This window comes from Hippopotamus amphibius, chromosome 13 (assembly GCF_030028045.1).
Source record: "Hippopotamus amphibius kiboko isolate mHipAmp2 chromosome 13, mHipAmp2.hap2, whole genome shotgun sequence".
In the NCBI taxonomy this organism is placed as follows: domain Eukaryota; kingdom Metazoa; phylum Chordata; class Mammalia; order Artiodactyla; family Hippopotamidae; genus Hippopotamus; species Hippopotamus amphibius.
Genome location: NC_080198.1, coordinates 15,171,649 through 15,179,311, shown reverse-complemented (window position 1 = coordinate 15,179,311; position 7,663 = coordinate 15,171,649). Strand labels below are relative to the sequence as shown.

The window sequence follows — 7,663 nt, the reverse complement described above, 5'->3', positions numbered from 1 at the left end:
TGAGAGGCTGTGGATGTTTATCAAGGATTTTTGGATGGCTCCTGCTATCTGTTTATGTGCCAGAATCTTTGAAGAGAGCATTGTGCTTGTGCAGTGAATTCCAGTTCATGACGGAGAAGAACACTCCTTCTCAAAACAACCCCTTTAGAACCAAGCCTTCTGTGTTGTATTCCTGCCCTGGGTATTTGGTTGAACTTTGCTGTGTATTATGTGTGGGTGGGTGTGTTCTTCATGTAGTTTTGCCCCTTAGCCCCAGGGGCAACCTGTTTCATTGCTCATGGGTAAAATGTGTCAAAGGCTGTTGTGCTTTCAGAGCTTCCATATCTTTCTCAGACAGGTTTTCTTCCCATTCCTCTTCTCTGTTCTTTCATTCAGAGAGCCTCAAGTTGGGCGCCCATTAAAACCAAGAGGATATTACAGGATTCAGAGAGGCAGTCATTTTCACCACCTTTGTAAACACATGTTATTTTCATTTTGAGAGAGAAGCTCAGAGAGCATTTTCCACTGAACCATCCGGTAGGGGCCGGCCTGTCTTCTTCGGCCTCAGGTTTTACCAGTTGCTACCAATAAGGAATCATTTTGTGATGTCTCCAGAATTTGAAACCCTCTGCCACTTTGAATCCGGCTTTTAAATGTCCTTTTGCAAAGCCTGCCAAGAAGGAACTTGTGTTTAGAGAGCCAGGGTTTCATTTGCAATTGAAAGGGACAACCCTATCATTGAATGTGGTCTTTAAAGGGACAGGAAAGAGCAAAAGGAAAGGGAAAGGAAAGGGCAAAAGTTGGAAAGGAAGGAACTCAAGAAAGAGTCCCCTTTAGCTTTGCCTAGATTTTATGAGTGGCATTATTCTTGGATTGTTATTGTTTCTTAAACACTCTGCTTAGTGCCTGTCATGGACCACTTGGCTTATGACTGTGCGTGGCTGGAAGTCGAAGTTGTAAACCAGGTCACTTAAACCCAGGATTTAGCCAGTGGCTCTTTGACATTTGTAAGCAAGAGTATAGCTAGCCTCCCCACCAAGCAAGTATGAGGACTGACCTTTCATGGATCACAGGAAGGAAGTCTGGCTTCTCAAAAGAGAAGTCAGACTAGTTTTGACATAAAAGACTTTGCCAACAGAGCTCTGGGCAGAGACAGGAGTACAACGCCGGAGACAGCAGAGTGCATGCCAATGGTAGGAATATGAGGAACTTGAAGGTAGGAAAAGGGATTATGGGGGGTGGCTGCGTATGAGGTGGGGAGAGGACTATAAGAAGCCAGATTACGGAAATCAAATGGATCATACTTTATCAGAAGTAACCTGTTCTCCTTTTCCAAATGTGTATTTGGGAAGAGTAGAACCTTTCCAACAATTTCTAAGGTTTTATATTTTTAAGGCTTTAATCATCATAAAAGGATGTTACAGGAAGGAGGAAAATAAGACGTAGAGAGAAGATACAAGGAGGCACATTTTTTTGAAAAGCAGTTTAATTGTCACTAATCAGAGAAGCAGGTACAGGTTTGGCCTGCCCCTAATTACCCAGCCCTTGGAACCTGGTTGTTAACCGAGGTGGTTCATTCAGGTAATGTGCAAAGGAAGAGAACTGGGCTAAGGAGGAGGGTGGAGACATGAGGAGGGTGCCTGTCATTAACCAGCTGCAAGGCTTGGGCCCAGGTGCTTTACCCGCTGGGCCTCAGGATCTTTGCCTCCTGAGAAATGTGCTTTAGAGGAAAGAAGGCTTTGTGCATCTTCCCAACTATAAGCCAGACCAACCAGATTAGCATTCTGACTCAGCTGTGTGCTTGCGAGTGGATATTTCAACTCTCTGAGCCCAATTTTCTCTTCTTTGAGGGAAGATAATAAGGCCTGCTTTACAGGAATGGGTGGGACTGCTTAAAAAAGAATGTATAGTGTCTGTAGTGTCTGGCAGAAGGTAGGTGCTAAGTAAAAGATAGCTATTATAACTGTCCACTGAGGGGCTGAATGACTTTTTTTTTTTCTCTTTAGCCCCTAGAACTTTCTCTTTCCATAGATCACTGTTAATGATTTAAAATTTTTGAATGTGTGCACATTCACTACAGTTCTACAATTACATAGTACATACTTATGTCTTAATATCTTTACTAAGACTCTTTTTCTTTTGCTGTTTTCACCAGTTTATTTCAAAAAGAAACGACAGAATCATTGGGCCACATTAAAACAATTCTCCACGAGAGAAATTATTTCCATAGTGGGGACTTTTCAGAATATTTTCACTGTGTGTGTGTTTGCACCTTTGCAAATGATCCAAGATAAAGTGCCTTCTATCTCTCTTGGGATGTGATTTGACAATCCAGTCATGTTACTGACAGGAAGCATTTTCTTCATTTCTAGTCAAAATTTACCTTAATTTCCACTTGGGCCATGCTAAATAATTCACTCTTCTCTTTGATCTGCTGGATGTACATATACCAAACATTTTTTCCTTTTTTTTTTTTTCTCTTACTACCTCTTGGTTTCTGTGTGTGTGATGAGATGAATGGCCTTTTAATCACTAGCTTCCTTACCAAAAGTGTATATGTGCTTTTGCTTTTAGCATTTGCTCTGCTCCTTTGCCACTGAGGATGTATGAGTTAACTAGATGCAGCTAACACAATTCTCACTAAACTGAAATCCTTTGATTTTAAGCTTTAAGCAATAGGAAACATTTAATGATAAAAATCAAAGATATGAGGAAATAATTTAAAAGGAAAAGGTTCACCCAGGTATTAGTAAAGCCACAGTACATCACGTAGTCCCTGGTGGCTCCAGTGTCACCAGGATCACCTATTTCCACATTTATAACAGACACTCTAAGGCCCTGCAATATCTGGGGGGAATATATAGAAATATTGTATATATATGTATATATATACACACACACACATATATATATATGTATATATAAAATATAGATAAAACATAAATTAAGAGTAAACGATATTAAGTCTACTGTGCCTCCCAGTATGAGAAAGCTAATGCAGCTTGGAAATAATTTTAAAAACAGGGTGGAAATTAAAGTACTTAGTTGGTTTGCTTTTCTGGTTGATTTCCAGTTAACCAAAATTATTTTTTCCCTGAATACTTAATTTTTACCATTTTGGTTTTTCTAGATGTATCAATTAGAAATCTTCTGATTCTAATGACAATTGAGGAATAAACAATAAGAAAAGTTATGTTTTCATATGATTGGCACTTGAAGGTAGGATAGACTTTAGGCTCAGAGGAGTGAATGACTCAATATTGCCATCGCAGACTCCCCCCCCCCCATCTTCCTGTGTTGAAAGACGATTGAAGCAGTTTAAGGGATCCCATCCCCAGAAAGGCAATGTCAAGAAGACAAAGGGAGATTATCTTTCTTAGCAGCAAGTGTATTTCCACAGAAACCTTCTGAAGCCTCATTGGCCTGAGTTGAGTCCTATGCCTGTTTCTGAACCAGTAACTGGTGAGGGACATAGAATTACCTTAAAATCAACCAGGTTACGAATTGAGTATGTGGCTAACTGAACAATTCTGTAGTATGTCAAGAGAAAAAGAATTAAGGAATGTGGCGCTGGGTGGACATGCAGCAGTGTCTGATGTTATAGAATTCATTGAATTTTAACTTGATACCTAACCTAAAACATAAAAATAATGTTCTGCATATTCCAAACCAATAGCCATGTAGTGTAGAGGCCCTATAATTTCAGGGATGTATTCCTGCAGTAATTCAGAACACCTGGAAAGTAGGCTTGGCCACAGTTTTTATAAAAAAGAATTCCTGTAGGAAGTAACGTGGAAAGGACAGGGAACAGACCCAGAAACCCACAGAATGCCCTAGGTTCCATGCTCCAGCGTTACAATTGTGATTTCCCTTTATTCCCTGAAATAAGATATTTAGTTATGGTTTGGAAGAAGAGTGTGGACACAGGAAACCACAGTGTATATCTGGGGGGAGGGGGGGTGGTATGTTTTACTTTATTGGGGGGAAGGCCCTTTATTTTTCTTTTAATTTAAAGATCAAGGGTTATTCACTGCTGCATCACCACTGCCTTTTCCTAGGTCCAGCATATATGTATTGATTGATATTGGCCATTTGCTTTATATTTTCTAAACTTACTGAACCCATGGTTCTACCTCATTACCCATTGTTTCTTGTTAACTGTCAACTTTTACTTCACATGCTCAGCCAGTAAGACAGAAAGTACATTAAAGCGTTTGACATCTTTGTGAAAGAAATGAAAAACTAGATGAACTACTGTATAACAACTGTAGATATCTGAAATATTATATTGTGCTATTTTTGTGCGTTTGCCTGAAAGAGGGAAAGAGACACGGGCTAAGTCCTGCGTTAAACATTTCAAAAACAGCATCGTGTATAATTCTTTCATTGACCCTCAAAGTTAGTATCAGACACTGCTTGTGGTCCATGAAACAGTTATCCTTCGCTTTTTCCTTTCTAACAAAATCCATGTGCTCAACTTAAAGCACTTACTTCCCGGATTTGTCTCTGATGGCCAGGTTCGTAGAATTCTTACCAGTGACGTAAACAATGAGAAATATGCTGGGGCATGGTCAGGGGTCGGGGGAGGGTGTCAGGAAAAACTATTGCTTTCCTGGTACAAAGCCCACCTCTTACAGATCTCTTTGTTCTCTGCCCCATTTATGATATACTTGTCTAAATATTTCCTGTACATATATTTAGAACCATACCAGCAGAGTTATAATTTTTCTTTCAACCATCAAACATACTTTAGAAAACTCAAGAGGAGAACAAAAGTCTAATGTATTTATCCATATTTTTGCTGACCATGATTTTTCTTCCTTCCTGATGTACAAGTTTCATCCTTTCATTATTTCCTTTCTTCTTTAGAGAACTCCCTTTAGCCATTCTTTTAGGGAAGGTCTGATGGTGGCAAATTTTCTTAGTTTTCTTTCATCTAAGTATGTCTTGATTTCCTCTTCCTTCCTAAAGGATAGTTTCATTGGTTAAAGGAATCTGGATTTATACTTCTTTTCTTTAAGGACCAGAAAAATATTTTGTTGTTTTTTTGGCATCCATAACCTCTGATAAGAAATTGTCATTCCAGTTGTTTTCTTCTGTAGGTCATTGTGCCATTTTCCCTCTGGCTGCATCCAGGATTATTTTTTCCTTTGTCTTCAGTTTTCAGAAGTTTAATTATATCTTGGCACAGATTTCTCTCAGCACATCCTGTTCAGCATCTGATTAGCTTTTTGAGTCTGTAGGATTATGTGTTTTGCCAGATTTGGGAAGTTTTCAGCCATTATTTCTGTGAGTGCTTTTTTCAGTTTTGCCTTCCTTTTCATCTCTTTCTGGTACTTTGATGGGATAAATGTTCAGTGTTTAGTTACAACCCAACAGGTCTATGAGACGGTTCATTTTATTGTCTTCTCCCCCTGTTGTTCAAATTGGGTAATTTCTGTCTTTCCATCTTTCAGTTCACTGATTCTATCTTCTGTCCCCTCCTTTCTGCAATTGAGCCCATCCACTGAGCATTTTATTTCAGTTATTGTCTTCTTCGATTCCAAAACTTTGATTGGATTCTTCTTTATAAGTTTCATTTCTTTACTGAGGCTTTCAAATTTTCATTTGTTTCATGCATGTTTATGATTGCTCACTGAAGCATTTTTATCATGGCAGCTTTAACATCTTTGATGATTCTAACAGTTCATCTTCATATTGGCATCTGTTGGTTTTCCTTTTTTTTTTTTTCATTTAGTTTCAGATCTTCCTGGTCCTTGGCATGATGAGTGAGTTTTTTATAGAAACCTGCACATTTTGACAGTATAAGACTCTGGATCTTATTTAAATCTTCTGCTTTAGCTGACATGCTCTAACATCTCTCTGGTATCTAGGAAGAAGAGGCTGTTGTCCCCTTACTGCTAAGTGGAAGTAGAAGTCCAAGCTCCCCACTCAAGTTCTGTTGTTGATACAAGCTCTCCACTCAGGTTCTGTTGATACTGGAGGGGTGGAGCTCCTCATTACCGCTAGGTTGGAGTGAAAGATCTGGTTTCCCATGTAGTCTCTACTGACACTGTAAAGGTAGGAGCCCCATTATTTGCCTGTGAGAATGAAAGTCCCCGCTCTGGAGTTGGCCTTTTTTGACACTACCTGACAGGAGGGTTGGAGCTCCTCATTATAGGCTTGTGAGGGTGAAAGCCTAGCCTCTTTTCTTGGTCTTTTTTGTTAGGGATGGGGCCACAGTTCTTTTTGTGATATTTGGCTGGAGTACAGTGGCGATTGTACAAAGTTTTTTTTAATCTTGCTAGGCTTCTCTTTTCCTCAAACTTTGGCTAATGCAAATAAGCTTTGGTTCGGGTGTTTTGTTTGTTTTTTTTTGTTTGTTTTTTTGTTTCCTTTTTTTTTTTTTGTGGTCTATATTCATTGGCACTCCCAGGTTGCCAGCTTCTTCAACTCCAGGTCTGGGGTGTATGGGAAAACCCAAGAAACTCACTGCCATGTCACTCCTTGGGTCCTTTTTTTTTTTTTTTAATTTTTATTGGGCTCCTTGGGTCTTGAAGTCCCCAATCAATCTGCAGTCTTCTCTCCACCTTTCTTATGTTTGCTTTATGTATATTGTCCGTGGTTTTTAGTTATGCTTAGCGGGAGGGATGGGGAAAGGTATTTCTACACCATATTCCTGGAAGCAGAAGTCATGCAGGAATATACATTTTTACTTAGCATCCCAGGTGATTCTGAGGCAAGGATCTATGGGTTACACTTTGAGGAACATTTTATAGATAATGCAGCTGAGCCCCAGAGAGACTAACTCAAAATACAGATGTCAAATGGTCAGGTTGTACAACAGAAAGTTTAAACTAGGACCCACATCTCCTGGCTTCCCTTTCAATACCATTTCCTCCTTGTGACACTAAATAAAGCTGCTAAGAATACAGAAAGAAAATAATGTACCCATTTCACTGGCATTTATGGAGATCAAATAGCTTGCCTAACAGTTAATGAATGGGCTTTAAAAAAGTAGAGGCACAATCCTTCTAACACATTTGCTTCCCACAAGTCGCAATGTAATTTCTACTGAGGAGGATTCCAGGCAATTGCTCCAAGATGGGGCATTGTCTGCTTATACAAGAATTGCTCTTGGAAATAAAAGTCCATGCAGTCTACTGGGGACGTTACACACTGCCTGCATAGTCTGTCTGACTCATACACAGGGAAGCTTTTCCAGTTATGTTAACACTCATTTGGCAGCTGCCTCTATAATTGCCTAAGTCAGTTGGTAGACATGCAGGAAATGTTAATTCTCTGCAAATATAGTTATTCATAACTTGGTGTCAATTGTATCACCCTCAATAGAGACAACTCTTCAGATATCACTGGCATTGGAGGCAGGAGGTCTGTATTCAGTCACCTCTGGGGAGCTCTTGAAATCTGGAGGGACAGGAAATGGTGTGAGAGCAAAGGCAGCATACAAATGCATCTAATGAAATATGGGCATTCTTCAGTGGCTGCCTTTCATTTGACTGGCCCCATGCACAGGTTGTACCAGATGGCACTCTCATGGTTTCCATCAATGTGGAAATGTGATGAAGAAGGGGAGGAGAAGAATAGATGAAAAAAATAACACCAGTCTGCACAGCTGAAAATAATTATGATTACGTAGCTAATGACCCAGGGAATTAGAGAAAGCCAAACTCATTGGAACTCA

At 39.6% G+C, this 7,663-nt stretch overlaps 1 long non-coding RNA gene across 2 annotated transcripts in view; it reads left to right on the top strand.

Annotated features, from left to right (window-relative positions):
- Nucleotides 1–1,143: 1,143 nt before the first annotated feature.
- LOC130835144 (uncharacterized) overlaps nucleotides 1,144–7,663 on the top strand; it is an 85,238-nt gene continuing 78,718 nt past the window's right edge. For both annotated transcript variants that reach the window (XR_009048839.1, XR_009048838.1), the window contains exon 1: nucleotides 1,144–1,195. This is a non-coding gene — a long non-coding RNA (uncharacterized LOC130835144). The remainder of the gene's footprint in view (nucleotides 1,196–7,663) is intronic.